Here is a 23,080-nt window from a genome sequence, read left to right as displayed (position 1 = left end):
GGGTCTCTCAAAATGTGATGGCCATCACATCTTTCGAGACCCTGTGTTAGTGTGCCCTAGGACTGTGTAGTGCTGTACCCTACGCTAATACTCCACTAGTGTGTGGTAACGCTTGAAACAGTCACCGATGCAGAGACCAGGTTGGTCAGAACAGGAGGGACAATAAAAGCGGGTGTCACGCCTAAATCCGCGTTTTCTGCAGACACAACATCTTCTTTGGAGTGTTCTTTGGGTAGGGGTACCAGGGAAGACATATGGAAAATGCCTCTCATGCAGCCGCCTCACTGCATTTGCTTTGGGAAGGTGGGCCATAGCACCATCTGGAAACAGAAGGGCTGTGACAATCTCTTCCTGGAATATGAGGAAGGATCCAGTCCATCCTGAAGCTTTGTATAGCACAAAAGCGTTCAGCAGAGCCAATTGAAATAAGTATACAGACACTTTTTTGTACCAGCGTCTGGCCTTACGGGCAATTAGGTACGGCGCTACCAACTGGTCGTTGAGGTCCACTCCTCCCATATTAAGGTTGTATTCATGGACACAGAGGGATTTCTCCACAACACCAGTCGACGTAGGATTTTGGACTGTCGTATCTGTGTGAAGGGAGGATGGAACGAAAACATTCGGTGAATCCCTCCACTTCACTGCTAACAAATTATTACACTTCAAGCAGGCTCTCTCACCCTGTCTAATTCGGGATTCTACAAGCCGTTGGGGGAAGCCCTGGCGACTAGATCACTTGTGCCACATGAGCCAATTCCATAATCAAAAAGGTGACTAAAAAGTGGCACGCTCGTGTAATAATTAAGTGGTACCCCTTCCCGAATAAGGGTGACACCAAGTCCCACACAATCTTACCAGCGCTCCCTATCTAATCTGGGCAGTTCTCCAGCTCTACGTGACTATCTTTTCCCTTGTAAACCATAAAACGATATGTATAGCCTGTTGCCCTGTCACAGAGCTTATACTTCTTGACCCCATATCTGGCACGCTTGCTGGGAAGATACTGTTTGATAGACAAGCGTCCAGAAAACGTAATCAGCGACTCATCAACGCAGACAAATTGATCAGGAGTAAACAAGGCGGCAAACTGTTGGAAGTGGTTTACGAGGGGCTGAATTTTGTAGAGCCAATCAAATCCAGGGTCACCCCGAGGACGACATAGTACATTGTCATTGAAATGCATGAACCGCAAGATCTGCTCGTATCGTATCCTGGTCATGAAGGCAGGTAACACGGACATATGGTGAATTGGGTCAGTGGACCAATATGACCGCAACTCACTCTTTTTAGTTATGCCCATGAGGAGGGATAGGCCCAGGAAGGTCTTAAATTCAGAGACCGTAATAGGTCTCCAATCTCTGGCGAGGGTCAACTGGGGATTAGCGGCGATTAATTGACCAGCATACAAATTGCTTTGGTCCACAATAGATCTGTAGAGATCTTCTGTGAAAAACAGCAAATAAAAATCAAGTGACATAAAATCAACTGTTTCCACCTGAATTCCGGGTTGGCCAGTGAATGGGGGAAGTATGGGTGCTGTAGAAGTGGTGGGGTCCCAATTAGGATTGGCAAATGCAGCGGGAAGGGCACTATGGGTTCGACGGGCCTGTGTTTGTCTTCTTCTTGGTGGCAGCGGGACACTACTTGTGCTAGCCACCTCGCCAGCTTGAATTGCACTTATGGGACTCGCCACGTCACCAAGTGTTACTGCAGTGTTGGATGTACGACCAGGAAGTACTAGGCCGCTGGTGCTTGCCAGTTCACCAGAAGGATGAGCGGCACTAGTACTGGCTCTCTCTCTGCTCCATATGAGAGCCCTGCGGTTCTTGCACCTCAACGACAGAAGAAGAACGGGGTCGTGTATGCCTGACCTTGGCAGGGACCACTACTCCGTTGTCAGAGCTATCTGTCAGGGTGCCGCTGCTGTCTACCGGTTCATATTCTGAGCCTGAATCTGACAGATGAGTGACTTCCTCTTCACTATCTGTCATGCTCAGAAATGTGTAGGCCTCTCCACTAGTGTACCTTCGATTTTACATTTTGGTCTCTAAATTTTCTGGTACAATAGTGAGACTCACAGGAAAAAGAGCTCCTGACTGTCAGCGACTGCTTAAAACACTACAAAAAAAACTGTTAGCGTTCACAGGGATCAGGTCTGACTCTGCGAACGCTGCAGTTATGTGTTTTGTGTTTTTGTAAGTGACAGGGATCGATTGATACTGCACTTGGGTGGGCTGGGCGGAGGGGCTAAAAGCAGGTGCTAGCAGGTATCTGGGCTGATCCCGCTAACACTGCTTTTGGGAACCCTATACTGCTGGGGACGCTAATATAGATCTGATCAGATCGGATATCAATCTGTTCAGACACTATACTACTAAGGGAGGTGTATGGTGCGTGCTTGGGTGTTAGCGCTGCTGTCACTAATCTGACGCTGCCTGGGGCGACGCACCACCAGGTGATCAGGGGGTTAAACCTTTATTTAGGTAATATACAGCGGGTGCCCTGGCGCTATAAAAAAAACTAACTAACCAGCGTCACCCGTGACGCTCATACAGTGATAGGGGGTGATCAAGGGGTTAAACATTTATTAGCGGGGTCCTTAGACCTATCCGGGCCTACCACTAAGTAACCTAACACTGATTTTTGTCACTAATGACACCAGTACAGTGATCAAAATAAAATATGAACACTGCACTGGGTGACACAGTGACAGGGGGTGAAGGGGTTAACTGGGGGGTGATCGGGGGTGGCAAGTGTACCTACGTGAACTGGGGTCAGTGTAGTGTTGGTGCACTTACTCTGAGATGTCGTCTCTCCTCTCTCTGGAACAAAAAGACTTCCACGAGGAGAGATGACGTCACTTCCCCTGCTGTGTTTACACTTACACATGCAGGGGAAGGATCTCATTCGCCAGGAGTGATCACCAGGTTCAGGCCAGATACCATTGGCCTGGGCCTTTGGATTGATTGTTTCTGGATCTAATCCGATCGTCGCGGCCTCTGAGGAGCAGTTGGGGCCAACCTGCCGCAGTATAACTGCGGTGGCTGGTCCGGAACCAGTTAACCTTTTCAGCCCCAGAAGGATTTGCCCCCTATCCGACCAAGCCATTTTTTGCGATATGGCACTGCTTTCCTTTAACAGACAATTGAGTGGTTGTGCAACATTGTACCCAAACAAAATGTATGTTCTTTTTTCCCCACAAATAGAGCTTTCTTTTGGGGGTATTTGATCACCTCTGCGTTTTTTATTTTTTGCGCTATAAACAAAAAAAGAGCGACAATTGTGCAAAAAACACATTATTTTGTAGTTTTTGCTATAATAAATATCCCAAAATAATTTAAAAAAAAACACATTTTTTCCTCAGTTTAGGTCGATTTGTATTCTTCTACATATTTTTGGTAAAAAAAAAATCGTAATAAGCGTATATTGATTGGTTTGTGCAAAAGTTATAGCGTCTACAAAATAGGGGATAGATTTATGTCATTTTTATTATTATTATTTTTTTAACTAGTAATGGCGGCGAGCTGTGATTTTTATCAGGACTGCGACCTTGTGGCGGACAGATCAGACACTTTTGACACTATTTTGGGACCATTGACATTTATACAGCGATCAGAGCTAAAAATAGCAATTGATCACTGTATAAATGTCACTGGCAGGGAAGGGGTTAACACTAGGGGGCGATCAAGGGGTTAACTGTGTTCCCTGGGTATGTTCTAACTTTAGGGGGGATGGGACTAACTAGGGGAGAAGAGAGATCAGTGTTCATACTTAGTATGAACACACGATCTCTCTCCTCTCCACTGAGAGAACCGGGATTTGTGTGTTTACACATATGGATCCCGGTTCTCGCTCTGTCACGAGCGATCACGGGTGTCCGGCGGTCATCGCGTCCGCTGGGCATGCGCATCGGCTCAGGGGACGCACGGTGGGCGGGCGAGTGATGTCTTAAAGGAGCAACGTACAGCTATGGCGATTTGCCCAGCCGAGCCAACCTGCTGACTGCAGCAGCTGGTCGGCTAGTGGATAAAAAGTAAGTTCACTTTTGTACACTTTTTTTTTTCTAAATTCCATCCCCCCTATGCACCAATATAGCATTCATGTTCTTTTTTGCAAAAATACCAAAGCTTTCCATAAAATCCCTACAGTCACTTACTTTTATTGTCCTCCTCCATGTTTCTAGACGTTTCCATTAGTAATGTCTTCTTCCTGATCAGACTTTAGGTCATGACACAGGAAGGAGTTGACCAGCTGACCTCATTAGCATACACCCTGCATTATCCACCCACCCATTCTCAGGTGCATGTTTTTTAAATGAAATGCAATCAATTAGTGATCACCCTTCTCACTAAATACACAATCAGATTGCACAGTGTATGGCCATCTTTATACAAGTACATAGGAGGGAGTGGACAGAAACACTCAGCTGTCAAGCCCCATTCACAACTCTGCATAGCGGGAACTCACATTCCCACATGCGTTTTTTTGTTTTTTAAGCGAAGGGGGATGCGTTTTGGAGCATTTTCACTCATCACACATTGAGGCAGCCCATCCACCTACACACAGCAGTCACCCCAAAGAAGCTTCAGAACTTTTTTTTAGAGTGGAGCTTGGTGCGTTTTTACTGCGATTTTTTGGTGCAGCACATTTCTGAAATGCAAAGAAACGCACCAATGTGAATGGAGCCTAGTTGTTCTTGTGTTACTGCACCAATTTCACTTTCAGGCCCATTCACATCTAGCATAGTGGGAGTGCAAATTTTATGCCTCGTTTTTCCTGTGACACTCATAGGGCAGCCTGTTGATTTCAATTGGCTGTACTACATGTGGTTAATGGGACATTTTGGCATTTTGTGGGTTGTGTGTTTTTTACTGTGTGTTTTGCAGCATTTGCCCCTCGTTTTTTCACATGGCAAAATGTGTGTTTGCTACTGTGTTTTGGTGTGCCGTTAACAATTAATGGCCTTGAAAGCGCAACTAGTAATTTTAGGCGTATAAACATGGCCATACACTATACAATCTGATTGTATATTGTGTATTTAGTGAGAAGAGCGCTCACTGATTGATTGCATTTCATTTAAAAAACGTGCACCTGGGAATGGAAGGGTAGATGATGCAGTCTGATCAGGAACAAGACATTACTAATGGAAATGTCTGGAAACGTGGATTAGGACAAGAAAAGTAAGTGAATGTAGATTTAATGGAAAGCTTTGATATTTTTGCAAAAAAAGGTACACGAATGCTATATTGGTGCATAGGGGAGCTGGAATTTAGGAAAAAAAAAGGTGTACATAGGTGAACAAAAGTGTACAAAGCTGAACGCCAGGAAATTAGCCACTTTGTAAAATCTGTTGGATTACTAGGGGTTAAGTCTAATGAAGTGCATGCCACAATGTGGATTTCTCTCTTTAATTTATTATTGACATTTTTACTGAGTGCCAGGAGCATAGCTGTCACTATACTTCCATGCTGGACCTTTCTAAATAAAAGAGATAAGTCACAAGGTGGTATGCATCTCATTAGACTTAAAGGGGTTGTAAAGGTTTGTGTTTTCTTTCACCTTAATGCATCCTATGCATTAAGGTGAAAAAACACCTGTTCCCGGGAACTTGACCTGCCGGGGACGCGATCTCTCTCTGCCCAGGGTTCTCGGCTCTTGATTGGATAGATTGATAGCAGAGCAGCCATTGGCTCCCAAATCCAATGACGCGAGAGCTGGGGGGCGAGGCTGAGTCCTGTATTCGGCCTCTATGGACGACGAATGCTGGACTCAGGAGCGCGCCCACAAGGTAACCCCCTCGGGGAAGCGCTTTGAGGGGGTTATCAGATGTGGGGAGGAGCCGCAAGAGCCGCCAGGGGACCCCAGAAGAGCATTTTTAGGGCCATTCTGTGCAAAACAAGCTGCACAGTGGAGGTTAATATGATATGTTTGTTATTATTATTTTTTTTTTAACTTTACAATCACTTTAACTTATAGTAAGCCACACAATTTATAAAGTGGCTTCATTCCTGGCTGCCTCAGCTTTAATCATTACTCTGTAATTTGAAAATGATAAAGCATTAAAGCTGAGTATATTATAGAAATTTCATTTTTATCATGTTTTTGGGCTGGAGTCCTGCTTTAAGTGTATACACAGAGACTACAACACAAGCCAAGCCAATGTTATATCTATAGCATAACATAATGTATGCAGGTGCAGACTATTTACGAATAAAGAAATTTCTTCCGGGTGTATACATTACATATTCTATATAGTGATATTATTCTGTGTTTAAAACTGTCAGACATTATTGTAACATTTCACTGGCTCATTTGTATGTATGGTGCTTATCCAGTTTGCATAGAGTCCTTCATAACAGATCTACTTCACATGTACAGTGCTCAAGGCTCTATACCATGATTTGTTTATAATAGCTGATGGCTATGTTTTATGCAGCTTAGCAATATTCCAAATCAAATAAATCACCAATGGAAAAAAATGGGTAGGCGCTATGGATTGATAGAGACAGTGACAAGCCTCTAACCTTTTCCTTCTTTAATATTTTTAGTTGCACTTTTGGGTTTTGACTGCTGTGGTTCATCGGCCTTTAATATCTTTTTTCTACAGTCCAGTGGGCTGAGAAGATAAAGCAGGTACCTCCTAAAGATTGTCCCTTCATCCAGACTATGAATAGCTCATGACTGAAACTCATCCATCTGTATTTTATCTAGATCAGCCAGAAAGCTGCTCATATGTCCGGCATAGTAAACAATTCTTTAGGCCTAATTTACTTTTTAGAATGTATAGCTTCCCAGCTTGCTTGTTCCATAATCCTTTCTCTTACCTTATAGAGAGTCATTTTCTAACTGAACAACATTAATTTTTACTTTTTTTCAAATGAACAAGTGAAACAGCTACGATTTTTTTTTTTTCATTTCTTGCACAGGATCAGATGTTTGAACCAGGGGGTTGAACAAAAAAAAATGACTCGACTTCCCCATCCACATATTCCATTTGAATGCAGAAATCTCACTGTAGTGCACATTCGATTAGTTTACTTTTGATGAATTTGTTTTTTAATTTAGACTGGCTTCACACTGAGGCGGTTTTCAGGCGTTTTAGCGCTAGAAATAGCCTCTGAAAAGCGCCTGAAAATCGCCTTCCAGTCATTGCAATGGGTCTTTTCACACTGCGGCAGTGTGCTTGCGGGACGTTACAAAAAGTCCTGCAAGCAGCATCTTTGGGGCGGGTTGGATGTAAATAGCGCTCCCAAAACGCTCCTGCACCATTGCAATGAATAGGCGGAAGCACTGTAAAACAGGTCTTTTTTGTGGGTTTTTTAGGTCATGTTGTCACAAAAAAATGGCCTGCTAATGCCCGAAAACCATTGCAAAAGCACCGCTAACACACAGCTAAAGCACAGTAAAAACAACCGCCATTTTATCCGCACTCTGGTGTGACTCAATCTTCCTTTGACTCTGTGGGGGAAATTAAAGTGATTGTAAAGTCTATTTTTTTTCCTATAAAAATAACAAACATGTTGTACTTACCTGCTCTGTTGCAGTGGTTTTGCACAGAGCAGCCCGGATCCTACTCTTCTTGGGTCCCTCTTCTGTGATCCTGGCCCCTCCCTCCTGTTGAGTGCCTCCACAGCAAGAAGCTTGCTATGGGGGCACCTGAGCCCAGTCACAGCTTCCTGTCTCCATTCAGACACGAAGCCCTGACTTGGACCCTCCCTCTCCTGATTGGCTAGCTGACTTTGATTGACAGCAGAAGGAGCCAATGGCACCATTGCTGTGTCACAGCCAATCAGAAGGGAGAATCTCGGATGGCTGAGACACTCGTGGACATCACTGGACATACTGTAGATGGACCTCAGGTAAGTATTAGGGGGGCTGAGGGGGGCTACTGCACACAGAAGGCTTTAGTAGTTTAGATTACATTAAGGCCGGGTTCACACTGGTACGACACGACAGTTGTACCACTTTGGATCCGACTTTGCCCTGCGACTTGAATTCTGACATGCGTATGACTTCAATAAACAGGGATCCGACTTTGATACCATACAATACCAGGCACTGTGTATGGTAGGAATCTTTAGAGGAAACTCCACGTCAAATTAAAAAAAAAAACGGCATGGGTTCCCCCTCCAAGAGCATACCAAGCCCTTCAGTCTGGTATGGATTTTAAGGGGAACCCCCACGCCGAAAAAATGGCATGGGGGTCCCTCAAAATCCATACCAGACTCTTATCTGAGCACACAGCCCGGCATGTCAGGAAAGGGGGTGGGAACGAGCGAGTGCCCCCCTCCTGAACCGTACCAGGCCACATGCCCTCAACATGGGGGGATTGGTGCCTCTTCCCGACAACCCTGGCCCTTGGTTGTCGGGGTCTGCAGGCAGGGAGCTTATCAGAATCTGGAAACCCCATTTAACAAAGGGGGCCCCAGATCCTGGCCCCCCACCCTATGTGAATGAGTATGGGGTACATTGTACCCCTACCCATTCACCTAAAAAAATTGTCAAAAATAAAACATATTACACAGGTTTTTAAAGTAATTTAATAAGGCAGCTCCGTCATATCTTCCAATCTCCTCTCCCCTCTCCGGCTCTTCTGTGTCCTCTGCTGACATCTTCTCACATCTTCTGCCTCTGTCGGTTCTTCTCCCCTCTCCGGTTCTTCTCTGCTCTCTCTCTGTCCGCTGTCTTCTGACGGGTCTCCTCCTCTGTCTTCTTGCTCTTTTGCTCGCTCTTTTGCCTGGTCTTCTCCGCTGTCTTCTCCCTCTGTTCTTCTTCCGATGTTGACTCGATGCTCTCTCCCGCTCTGATGCCGGGTGTGCGGTGTGCCACTACTTATATTGGCATGGGGCAGGGTCACCGTGTGACGTCATCCAGAGACCCCACCCCTTATGACGTCACCACCCGGGGCATGACGTCATAAGAGGCGTACCTACAATGACCCCGCTCCATGCGGAAAAGACAGCGGAGAAGACCGGGCAGAAGACCAGGCAAAAGATTGAGCAAAAGAGCAAGCAAAAAAACGAGAAGACAGCGGAGACCCAGCAGAAGACAGCAGACAGAGGGAGAAGAACCGGAGAGAGAGAAGAGAAGAACCGGAGAAGGGAGAAGAACTGACAGAGGCAGAAGACGTCAGCAGAGGACACAGAAGAGCAAGAGAGGGGAGAAGAGATTGGAAGAGACAACGGAGTTGCCTTAAATTACTTTAAAAACCTATGTAATGTGTTTTATTTTTGAAATTTTTTTTTAGGTGAATGGGTAGGGGTACAATGTACCCCAAACTCATTCACATAGGGTGGGGGGCCAGAATCTGGAAACCCCCTTTGTTAAAGGGGCTTGCAGATTCCGATAAGCCCCTGCCCGCAGACCCCGACAACCAACGGCCAGGGTTGTTGGGAATAGGCCCTTGTCCTCATCAACATGGGGAAAAGGTGCTTTGGGATGGGGGGGCACCAGGCCCCCCCCTGCCCCAAAGCACCCACCCCCCATGTTGAGGACATGCGGCCTGGTATGGTTCAGGAGGGGGTGCTCACTTGTCCCCACCCCCTTTCCTGACCTGCCGGGCTGTGTGCACGGATAAGGGTCTGGTATGGATTTTGGGGGATCCCAATGCTGTTTTATCAGCGTGGGGGGGTTCCCCTGAAAATCCATACCAGACAGAAGGGCCTGGTATGCTCTTGGAGGGGGAACCCATGCCGTTTTTTTTTTTTTAATTTGGCATGGAGTTCCTCTTCAACATCATCAAGTCGCATGCCAAAGTTGGGTCAGTTAAGACAGCGATCTGACTTTGATCCGACTTTAGTGATATTCAATGGGCTGAAGTAGGATCAAAATCAGACCAAAATAGTGCAGAGAGCATTTTCAAAGTCGGACCGACTTGTGTTGGACCAGTTAAGATTGCTCCCATAGGGAAACATTGATTTTCACACGTCATGCGAAGTGAGCTCCCAATGCCAGAGCGTTTGTCGTACCAGTGTGAACCCGGACTAAGATAAAAAACCTTCTGCCTTTACAACCCCTTTAACTAAGACTGGTGCACACAGAAACTGGTGCAGCTGTGCATGGTAGCCAATCACCTTTCCAGGTTTTATTTTCAAAGCTTAATTGAACAAGCTGAAGTTAGAAGCTAATTGGTTATTATGCACAGCTGCACCAGTTTTTGTGTGCACCAGCTTTAGTAAATCTCCCCGTGCTAAATTTGGTAGCTCTTCCTTGCCAACTCCTCTCTCTTCTCATCGTCATACTTATCTAAGGTTTACTGTAGTTCTGTGATTTTCTACTGTAACATCTGAAGGCACTTACATCATTGAGCTCCTAAGACTATGCATATGGGCTTCTTATGCAGCAATCTCATTTCCATTTTGATACTATTCACTCACTAGTAAGTTGTCCTCTGAACTTCATACATTATGAATAATTCACCAAAACCTAAATTGGAACTAAACCTACAAGTAAAAAAAGTGTAAGGAAGCAACTCTTTACTGCAGAAGGAACATGCTATGTCTCTTCTGCAATATGACAAACTTACCTGTCCAGTCATAATCTTCAGTTGTTATACATTGAGCTATGCATGCGCAGCTCAGCGGACACTTCCGACACATTGCGGTGGTTCCAGAATGAATGACTCCTGTGTACTCCTGTGTACTTGAGCAGGAATCACATCATCCTCCACCTGCCAATCAAGAGGCCGAAGACCTGGCACCCGGAAGAACCACTGGGGGGGTTTCAGCAGCAGGCGAGGGACTCAACGATTGCATTGCTGGTAAGTGGAAGTTCCAACTTTAGTTTTACTTTAACACAAGGATAATGCTCTCTAACTTACCCATGCAACTGTAATCAAATCTCATTGGCTGGAAATAACTTTTTAAGAATAAGTGTACTTATCCTGGTGTGTTACCTTAATTAATTGAGACTTAAAGATTATAGACTTTTAAGCAGATATAGAATGGAAGGCACAGTAGCGTTACTGCATTTCACAGATGTGTTTTTATTAAATTTGATGCATCTTGTGAATAACTTACATTCTTTTCATTATAACACAGGAGCACAGTGTCCAAAAAAAATATGCAGCTAGTGAATGACACTTGCGTGTCTTAACAACATTTTTAATATTATTCACCATCCTTTAAAGATGAGCTCAATGCAATCACATCAGTGCAGAACTGAAATACATATACGTGAGCTGGTTTTCCTGCCAAATAATTAGTATTTCGATTCAGCAAGTTGTGTAATTCTGGCATCCCTGCAAATAATACAGCCAGATTGTAATTGTGAGACAGTGATTTCACTTTTCACCACTGCAGTTAAAAAATATAGGTTGAAAAAGTTACTTATCTTACCTACTGATAGGACAATTAAGGAGTAGCAAGCTAATTCATTCATTAATTCATTCATTAATTCATTCATTCTTCATTCGTTCATTTTTGTGTTTCCACTTTCTATGCTGGCAGTGCCAGATTGACAGCATTGTGCAGTTCAAGACAACCCTGGCAGGCTCAGAACATGTGAGTTCAGTGCAGAGGACTACAGGAAGCTAAAGACATATCCAGCAACTGATACTAGCTGTATTATCCTTTACAGCCAGGCAGGCTGGCTTTTGTTAGCCTCTGTTTGAACAGCAGTTGCCTTGGTGCTGCACACGTGATCAGTTATGACACCAGCTATTTGATGACCTGACAGTTCAGTTGCAAGCACAAGCAACTGTGACAGTTTCCAGTTATGCCTTGATTGTAACTGTTTTGAAAAACAGTTAAATCAATGGATTTAGTTCCGCTTTAGGAGGGTTTATATACTTTTTAATGAATATGTACTGGAATAACTGGTTTATTTTGCTATCTGCCTGACGTTTAGCTCCAAAATACAGACAATCTTTTTTTTCTTACTTTCTCAAAAGTCTTCGCAAATAATAGGCCTGATTTATTTCACCATATGTGCGCATGCTGTCGCACCGGTGTCTTCACAAGGCAGGCCTAAAACACAATCATATTGTCATAGTATTTACAGTTCTTGCAGACACATGCACATCTGTTATAGTATCCATATTGCAAATTTACTAAGAATTGTTGTATATTAACCACAGTACACTCCAGCGTGCAAATATACAACAGCTAATGCCGACAGCCCTAAAACAAAAATGGGCTTTCTTCTAATGTTTTTAGGCTAATTGTTAATGGCATCATATGCACAATTCACACAGGAATAAGATGGCATGAACAGGATCACTAAAGACAACAGGAAAACATTTCTAACAGGAAAAAAGCTACAATCAATGCTACGTGGAGGGTACATATGTAATGCACATGTACTATATGCAACATAGTATTACGTGACCCTGTTGCCAGACCATTCATTTCAAGAACAATCTTCCCATAATATGTGCATTTAACATTTTTAAAATGGAATTCCTGCCTAACACCAGCTTTTATCATCCTATGTAAAAAAAAAGATGTGTATACTTACCTTTATTCAGCCCACTCCGGTCCAGTCATATGATCCCACAGCTCTGTCTCCCCGGTATCAGGGAGTGCTTAACAATGGCTAGGAATTCCTGGGAGCGGTGACGTCACCCATAGGCTCCCATAGCCCAACCATTGTTGTTCACATTGTTGTTGGTGCTGTGGGATCATGTGACTGGAATGGAGTGGAATGAAAAAAGTATATACATCTTTTTTACATAGGTTAGACAGGACAGGGAGCAAGAGAGGGGAGGCGACATTTTTAAGAATAGTTAGTGCTAGGAAGGAATTCCACCTTAAAATGTTACTAAACCCAGGACCCTGCATTCACTATATCGGGTCTCCTACAGTACACAGAACATGGAAATGCAATTATTTTAGTGAATATAAACTGCTAAATACCTTTTCGCATCAGCATTATATAGCAGTCTCGTGACTTCTATCAGTGCCAGGTTAAAGCTTGTAGGAGGAGTTTTCATACTGCACTGGCTGTCCTATCATGACCCCTGACCCTCTGTCTGGACAGTGCTGATTGGCCCTGTGCTGATCACATGCACCCTCCCAAGAAAAAAAAAATCTCTAGCAATACACACCAAACTGAGCATGTGCAGCCTGACTCCACTAACTTGTCTTATCTGGACATGTTTTGGAGTCAGTGGAAGAAGAGGAGGATCTGTGCATATAGGATCAAACTGTCTTTTTACACAATCCAGAGCATTAACCCCTTAGGTTCCACAGTGAGTATCTCAAGCATGCTTCACTGCATATACATACTTTACAGATTTTACTGCTGTGGGTTTAGTAACACCCGTAAAAACTTCACTAATGTAGACACCCAAAAGCCCCGAAACTGCTGCTGAGTGCTGCTGTCTTGAATGTGAAGACAGAAGCCCCAGGAGACTCAAGTGACATTCTATAGTGTTCCCCTTCACTCCTCCCCTGGCAGCTACATAAAGGGTTAAATAGGGAGGTAAGCTTAGAGGTGGAGATGCTTGGACAGCACAGACAGCAATTAGGCACGGCCAAGGAAAGAATGATGCGGTAGGAAAGAGGAGGCTGTTCTAGGTGATTGACACTTTCTGGATTGTAAACTTCCCAGCAAGTTTAGAGACACATTGCAAGTGAATAACACATAATAATAGAAATGAAAAATGCTATAAGTAATGCATTTAAAGCTCAACTCCAGGCAAAAAAAAAGTTTTTCCATGCAGTAAGGCTGTGTCTGCACTGCATGTGCTAACTGCTCGTTTTGTCCAGGGGCAACCAGAAAGCTGTTTACTCAACCAATTCTTTGCTTCAGTGGCAAATTCTGCAGGTGAACTGTTCCTAACGTCTTCATGTCCAGAGCAGGTCTATGGTCGTGATGACACCAGTAACAGTCCACCGCACAATACCGCTAGACCGCTGGGTGGCAGGACCTGCAGGGACCAGTCTTGCACTTGGGGGGATCAGAGGATTAGGTAAGTATATCTCCGCTCTTCAATCCCCTAGACAAAATCGAGCAGTTAATCCATGCATGGGGGGGCACAGCCTCATAAGGGAAAAAATTTGCCCGAAGTTCAGCTTTAAAATTCCTGGATTTGTCCGTTCTCTTATCTTTACATTTTTTATGTTGGTAAAAGTGTATCTGTAGCCTCCCTAGCGGTATGATTATGTCAGATTTTTGAATCTCAAAGCAGTACATTGTTTTGCATAGAAATTTGGCGTTTTATATTGTAGGCCTGGAATTCTTAGTAATAACATACAAATCTGTCCGAACAAAAGTCTAGTAGATATCCCATGTATGATAACATTTGAAACACGAAATCATAAATTATAATATAATAAATAACTATAAATAATTATAAAAAATAATAATATAATAATAATAACATTAATTTCCCCACGTTTCACTATCGCTCAGTTCTGCAAGTGTTCTAATTTACTATTGTTTTCTAGCTGGTCTAAAACCACTTTTGATGTAAAGGGACACTTTTTGGTTGCCATGGACAATCTCAAGTTTCCAGGCAGAAAGAACAGTATACATAATATAAAACTGCATGCAGGGCACTGGACAAAGCATTAGGGACAAAAGGGAGGTGAAATTATTTGATACAGTAATGTAATCTGTCAGATTACAGTGTACTGTATGTGTTATGTTTTTGTACTTTTTGAATTTGCCGCCGGGCTCTGCCTCTAATGCGTCACAACGCTCACAGGGAACGGAGCCCGGAACACACAGCATCAGGAGGAGGATCCAACAGAGGAGACAGTGGGGGGGACAACGCAGGATTCTGGTGACAAGGTAAGTTACCTGGACAAGGATCCTGCAATGCAATCCTGAGGTTCGAGATTACCGCTAATAGTACTGAATTTTAACCCCGAGCCACAGCCTGGGAGGTTAATGTGTAGAATTAGGCTTTGATCACAGTAGGTGCACATGCATGGTTTGGGAATGGAGGTTGATAAATACTCTTACATTGCCTTGCCTGTGCCAGCAGCATGGCATAAAAGCCTTTTGGAGCCTTTACTATATCTTTGTGAGCAACCATATTGCTTGTCATTTTGTACTTTTTTTATCAGGGGTGGCCCGTGCATTGTGGGCGCATGGGTGCCGCCCACCCTAATCCCTGTCGCCACCTCCATATCCATGCGCCCGGCCCCTTTCAGGACGTCGGATGCGCGGACTCCTATGGCAGCGTGGGAGGGGGTGGTTTTTTTTTAAGCACCTGATTAGAGCCTGAGGCAGTGGCTGCGTATTATGGGCACAGAGGCTGCATATGGTGGGCACAGAAGCTGCATATGGTGGGCACAAAAGCTGCATATGATTTGCACAGAAGCTGCATATGGTGGGCACAGAAGCTGCATATGATTGGCACAGAAGCTGCATATGGTGGGCACAGAAGCTGCATATGATGGGCACAGAAGCTGCATATTGTGGGCACAGAAGCTGCACATGATGGGCACAATGGCTGCACAGATGGGCACAGCGGCTGCATATGATGGGCACAGAAGCTGCATATGGTGGGCACAGAAGCTTCATATAATAGGCACATAGGCTGCATATGATGGGCACAGAAGCTGCATATGGTGGGCACAGAAGCTGCATATGGTGGGCACAGAAGCTGCATATGGTGGGCACAGAGGCTGCATATGATAGGCAAAGAGGCTGCGTATGATGGGCACAATGGCTGCATATAATGGGCACAGAGGCTGCATATGATGGGCACAGTGGCTGTATGTGGTAGGAACAGTGGCTGCATGTGGTAGGCACAGTGGCTGCATTTTATGGGCACAGTGGCTGCAATTGATGGCACAGTGAGGCTGCAATTGACGGGTTTTTTTTCAGTGTTTTTCAGAATTTTTCAGCTTGTTTGCGCCCCCCCAAAAAATTTTTTAGCACCAGCCGCCATTGTTTTTTATTATGAGCTAGAATCTTATTAGAGTATAAGGCATAACAGCGGCATTATTTTAATGTTTTAGACAAATTGCAAACTTGGATTGTAAAGTATACACAAGTGTACTCTTTAGCAGATCAGTAATAATGATTGTGATACCTGTTTGTACCATCAAGTTAAACTCACATTGGAAGTATATCATTATCTTTACAGTGATTTTTATCTTCTTCAGGTATTTCCTTTCATTATGTGATTTCATGATTTCCTGAGCTGAATTTTTTCTCTTACTGCTCTTTCACTTTAAACCAAATAGTGAGATAACTGTTTTTTTCTGTTGAATGGATCGCTTGAACTAAGTTTCTCCATGCACTATCATCAAACCAGTTCAAAATTCCCAACACCCAAAGTAATATTATTTTTCATAACAGGTTCAACATCAGAGGTGTGATAGTGCCTTCCAAACGTATCACATTTTGTAGTAACTGAATACACAGTACAGATGTGATTAATTGCAATGCCTTTATGACTACCATGTGTTACATATTGTTTCACCTTGATTAGGTGTTACTGCAAGGATGGAAAACATGTCAGGTGTTCAAGTTTCCTGTTGTATTTTTACTTTTGTCAGTGTGCAATAAAGTATATTTCAAGGAAAGTAATTGAAGACTGCAGTGTCTTATTTATTCTGTTACAATATGTTAAATCCCAACTCCAGGCACAAAGAAAATATCTAAAAATCTACAATTGCAGTGGGGCCTTTCACCTCTTTTCCTGTGATAACTGAATAATTATGGATTATCCTATCACTTCTTCATTTTCCAGTAGTAAGTGCAGAATAGCAGAGGAGAAGGAGATAAAGGACTCTGTTTTCTCGGACTCCACCACTAACTCAAAGATCCTGTTTAGACTAAATCACTCTAGTGATAGTACTATTAAAAATAATAAGAAAGAAAGAAAAAAAACACCCCTCACAGCAGCAGGCATGTGTTTTGATTCTCATAATGTACATTCGCTGGTGCTTTATTTTTTTTTCCTTTTTTTTCCTTTATAAATTACATTTACTCAAATCTATGTGTAACATTAGGTGTTACTAAACCCACAACAGTAAAAACAGTCTGTATATGCAGTAAAGCATGCTTGTTATACTCACTTTGGAACCTAAGGGGTTAATCCTCTGTTAATCCGCAAATAGGCTGGTTGATCCTGCCTTCTCCGATCCTCCCCTTCTTTTACTGTCCCCAATCTATCTGCTGATAGCACAGAGCCTTGGAGGCACTCTGCACATGCTCAGTTTGGTGTGTATTGCTAAAGTAGAGATCTTTTTTTAATTCTTATTGGGAGGGTGCTTGTGATTTGCAGAGGGCCACTCAGCACTGTCCAAAAAGAGAGTCAGGGGTCATGTAGCCTCATAGGGCAGTCAGAGGTGAATGAAAACTCTTCCTACAAGCTTTAACCAGTGCTCGGCCAGACACTGATAGAAATCACAAGACTGCTATATACTGCTGATGAGAAAAGGTATTTAGCAGTTTATATTTACTATAATAATTGCATTTCCATGTTATGTGTACTGTGGGAGACCATATATAGTGAATGCAGGGTCCTAGGTTTAGTAACACTTCATGCTGTAACATGTTGCCGCTATTTGCAAGCACTGCATTGCGATAAAATGTATGCCTGCATCATTTTATTGTAGCTCACACCAACACAGAACACACGGCACTATGGATCTGTGCTGCAACAACACATACTGTAGGTATGAAGCCAACCTCCAGATTTTAAGTGTAAGGTGGGCCACAAATGATACTTTTTTTTGTTCCTTCAGACACTGGGTTGAATTAAAAAAAATGTGCCAATTCTCCTATCCACACATTTGATGTGGATGGGGAACCACTCCCGCAGTGTTATTGTGTTCTGCGGGTGGGAAGCCCCACCACCAGAATACAATGATCAGTGCTATAGCTGGCAGCATTGATAGGGAGAAAAAACCCAACAGGCTGGTTGTACTGTAGTCGCTTAAAGCAGAACTTCACTCTCTCAATCAACATTGACTATTTTTAGTAGATAGGAAAGTATATCCTATTTACTTGTTTAAAACTTTTTTTCACATTTCTGCAGTTACTTCCTGGTTCCCAGGACTAGGCAAATAATGGTATACATCCCAGGAGTCTTCTGGAGGGGAGGAGGGGGTAAGGGTTTTTATTCAGCTAAGCGCACCCTCCTGCATACTTGCCTCAAGATGGCCAGGGTCAGAAATGCTAGGGGGTGTGTTTCAAAGCGATTTCTCCACAAAATAAGGCATGAAACCATGGATGAGTGGATGAGTTTTCTTTAAATATTAAAAATGAAATAGCATTTTTGGTTTGTGGTGTCAGATGCAGTGTAGTTCTCTATTGCTTGTAAGTTTTGTGTATCTTCGATTTTCATAGTTTCACAAAAAGCAACAATTTAAAGTGTGCACATTTTTTTTATTTATTAACTCAAGTTTTATCTCTTAAATGAACAGGAATTTTGAAAGTTGTGTTGCATTTGTGTGTGTTAATAAGGATTTTCACTTATTTTTTTTTAAATTATTGTTTTCATAAACATTTGAAAAACTATCTTTTCATTCTGCTGACCCTGTGCTTTTTGAAAATGCATGGTTTGGTGGTCTTTTAGAATGGCACCGCCCTCAAGGTCTTTTAGAAACTCTGAAAGCTGTAATTCAAAATGATAGGTAAAAAATTGCAAAAAAATGCACCAAAGGTGAAAAATTTAGAATCAAGTGGTACTGTATATCCAAAAGCAGGCCAACTAAAGCTGGCCATTCGTGGGTAATTTTTTTTTTTTTAACCAGCGGTACATGGGGGAATCTTTCCCACCCTGCTATTGTATTCTGACAGTAGGGAAACTTCCCCACTGTCAGAATACACAGATCAGTGCACTGATTGAGCAGCTTGTATCTGGCAGGGCGGTTTGCAGAAATCAATCTGTAGATCAACCTCAGTGGCCAAACATGGATCGAAATTCTCAAGAGGATGCTTAAGGGGTGAGCAACAGCCACTGATGGAGCTAATATGGAGTCAGGAACCATTTCTAAGAGAGCAAAAGCAGAAGAGCCAACACCCAAATATGTTAACCAAGAAGAGCTGAAGTCCCCTGACAGGTGATTCTGCCACAGTAGGAGGGCTCTAGATGATCAGGTCTCATAATATCCTGCAGGTGTACCCTAGCCCCAAAAGGATGAAGCTGCAGGAGGATGCCAACATGAGCTGTCTGCTGACAATTAGGGGGAACACAAGGCCCTACAAAAGACGCTTTCTTCCTGTTATGCACAAGATATTGTGCAACTATATGCACAAACTTCTCTCTAAAATAGAGACTACAGATTGAAGAGAGACAGGAGGCAATGCAGTGTCTCTAAGGGAGACTTTATGGTTTAAAATAGCCCCTTCCAGTATACAGATCAGGTCAGTCAATCTGCTACAGGGAGAATTCCCAAACCTTCTTAGAAGCGAAAGTCTTATAGGGCGTACACACGGTCGGACTTTGTACGGACATTCCGACAACAAAATCCTAGGATTTTTTCCGACGGATGTTGGCTCAAACTTTTTTGTCTACACACAGTCGCACAAAGTTGTCAGAATTTCCGATCGCCAACCACGCGGTCACGTACACCACGTACGACGAGACTAGAAAAGGCCGGTTCAGAACCAAGCGCGGCACCCTTTGGGCTCCTTTTGCTAATCTCGTGTTAGTAAAAGTTTGGTGAGAGACGATTCTCGCTTTTTCAGACTCGTGGCTTTCAGATCTTTTTCTGCCGTTCAGTTTGTGCTTGTGGGTTTGTATCTGCTCTTCAGTGCATGCAGCAAGTTCCGCGTGACTTTAGGTAGTCATTGTATTCTTGTTCGTTCGTTACTGTTTTTCAGGTCGCTCTTCACAGGCCTTGCTGTTCTTCAGTGTGTTCTGTTACTTCGTTCTGAGCAGCCGACCGTTTTCTAGCCATGTTTCGTATGCGTACTCCTCGTAGAGTTCGTGCTGTGTGGGGGCTTGGTGTTGAGGTCCTGACCTTGACACAAGTCCAGTCCATGAACAGGGTGGGGAGGAGTTCATGGACCAAGAATTGGTTGCTTCAGCGTGACCAGTTCTCTCATATGCCTTTGCTCCGTGAGATCCGTGAGAATAATCCTGATGATTTCAGGAACTTTCTCAGGATGACGGACCCCGTGTTTCACCTTTTGTTGGCTTCGCTGACCCCCTATATCAGCAGGCAGGATACCTGCATGAGGCAAGCCATCACTCCGGAGCAGAGGTTGGTCGCTACCCTGCGGTATTTGGCCACAGGGAGAAGTCTGCAGGACTTGAAGTTCTCGACAGGCATCTCCCCCAGGCTCTGGGGATCATTATCCCAGAGACCTGTTCTGCCATCATACAGGTCCTACAGAAGGAGTATATGAAGGTAAGATTTTTATCCTTTAATATCACATTTTATTGTATTTAATGTTTGATAATATATTGTATTTCTTTCCTCATTCCCTAATTACCATGATTGTAATATGCTGTGAATGTCCCCTTTGTCCTCATTCATGCAGGATTTTTATGTAATTATTATTTTAGGTCCTTCATACATATTTGCCCTTCAATAACCTCCCCAGCATGGTGTCTCCTGCCCTATATTCACCTCATGTAGTCACTTAACAATGTATTTTTTCTGCTCCATAGTAGTGCTTTACCCCAAACACCCCCTAAAATGTTTGGAAATGTTATTTTTGATTTAAATTCAGGCAGAGTGCCAGAGGCTTTTTTTTTGTGGTGTCCCCAAATAATTTTTAGTAACCCTCCCTCCCCCAACTGCTAAGTCAGCTGATCCCAATTCTCTATGTATCCTCAATCATCTATCTGCTGACTTTGCCAAACCCATACACACTATACCCACCTCTTTACTGGTCAGATGTATGGAGGAATTCCCCAAAGCATGTAGTGCAAGGGCCTGCCTGTATACTTTCCAATGGTACTGTTTAAAGTATTTGTGTCCTATTATTATCTTGACAGGTAATAGCAGAATGTCCAAATGTCCTCAAATGTGTACAATGTGTATTTATATCTTTGTATTATGACACTTCTTACCTGTCCAGTGGGCTGCCAATAGTGTAACTAAGGAGGGGCTGTTCCAAGTAATACCCATTATTTAGGCATTCATCTCTCAATGAAGTGAAGAGGGTTACCTGTCCAAGATTTCCACACACCCCCTATAATGTTAGAAATGGCCCATGAGAGGGGGGGGAGGGGGAATATGATAGGTGTACCTTATACTTTGGCCTTGTTAAATTCCCCTTACTAAATGCTATCTGGAGGTTGCCCCATAATGTTTGTGTCTAATCTGCTTGCCATGTTTCTGTGAAAAAATAGTAATGTTTATTGTTTTTTCCTCAACAGTTTCCTTCCACGCCACAGGAATGGCAGACTGTGGCCTCCCACTTTGCCCAGCGGTGGGACTTTCCTAACTGCAGAGGGGCAATTGATGGGAAACACGTCCACATCGTCCCACAACCCAACTCGGGGTCATACTATTATAATTACAAGGGGTTCAATAGTATAGTGATGTTGGCAGTGGTGTCGGCTAATTACGACTTCTTGTATGTGGACGTGGGGAAGAATGGCCGGATGTCCGATGGTGGAGTCATCGCCCAGACGGAGTTCTACAGGCGTCTCCAGAATGGCAGCTTGGACTTGCCAGCTCCAGAGGACAATGTGGAAGGACTCCCATTTGTGTTCATTGCTGATGAAGCGTTTGCGCTGGGGGACCAATTGATGCGGCCATTTCCAATGAGGACCCTCACCCCGGAACAGAGGGTTTTTAATTACCGGCTGGCCAGAGCCCGAAGAGTGGTGGAGAACACATTTGGAATCCTGGCCAGCCGGTTCCACCTATTTCTGACACCCATCCATATGGCGGAGTATAAACTGAACCATATTATACTTGCGTGCTGTGTTCTCCATAACTTTTTAAGGAAACATTCGGCCAACTATGCTGGCTCAGTTGGGCCTGAGGCTGGAATCATATATCAAAACACACTGATGGCGCTTGAAAGTGGCCGTCCTGGCTTGCCCTCCCTGAGTGCCCGTGATGTCCGGTTACGCTACCTGGAGTTCTTTGCGGGTAGGGGGGCTATCAATATGCCAGACAATCTGTGAAGCCTTTTTATAATAAAAAATAAAAATTCATTGTGGACATTTACTGCTTGTGTTTGTTTTAGCTGACCCTGACAGAAATGTGTTGAGTCCAGAAAATGTCGTGATTGTGTAACCTTATACAAAGCACTGTTGGCTGTTATTTACTAAATGCAAAAACACATTTCACTACAAGTGCACTTACAACTGCACTGAAACTGCACTTGTAGTGCAAAGTGGATTTGCCCTTAGGAAATAACCCCCATTTTCTCAGAAAACAACAATTACATCACCCCAAAAGTGTTGTAGCGTTGAGACAATAATCCACACATTCTTGATTAACAATCTTTTTAATACCTGCACAATCACATGTGCATTTACCAAAGGTTTTTCAAACAAACCAACATGTTTGTTGTATAACAATTTTTGTGGTGGCATTATCCAAAATCAAAATGTCCATTTTATCGAAAACAGGCCTGTGTAAAACCAACAAGAAAGACACAAATCTTGAACTTACAAATGTCACATTTGGTCGAATTTGAAGGCAATATCAGACATGAGTATTTAGGAACTGTGTTTGATATTGCGTTCAGATGGGGGGAAATCACCCCTGGAAAAGCCAAATTTGGAAGATGCACACAAATTTCCCAATGTCAACATGTGCTAGCTGCCATCACGGGGGATCAAGGGACGTGTTTTGGGGGAGAAACCCCTTCCTCACCGCTACTTTATTATTGAGGAAGGGGTTGCACCCCCAAAACGCCTCCATTGATCTCCCGTGATGGCAGATAGCACATGTTGGCACACTGTGTGCATCCTCCAAATTTGGCTTTGTCAAAAATCACAAAAAGATTTAACACATTGTAGCATACAAAAGAAGAAATTGATTTGGAGGGGTTTTAAACTCGCCCCAAAACATCAATGATGTTTTTATATTTTGGAATAACATCATTGATGTTTTGCTTGATGATTTCCAATTGTAAATTACACCCCATGATCTCCCCGATCAGGATCTGGGCACTTTCGGATGTGAAAGGATCTGGATCCACAACATCACGATCACCTAAAAAGAGAGGAACCCCAAAATAAATTTGGTTAAAA

Source organism: Aquarana catesbeiana, linkage group LG05 (assembly GCF_042186555.1).
Source record: "Aquarana catesbeiana isolate 2022-GZ linkage group LG05, ASM4218655v1, whole genome shotgun sequence".
In the NCBI taxonomy this organism is placed as follows: Eukaryota; Metazoa; Chordata; class Amphibia; order Anura; family Ranidae; genus Aquarana; species Aquarana catesbeiana.
Note: the sequence above shows the minus strand (reverse complement) of the source record.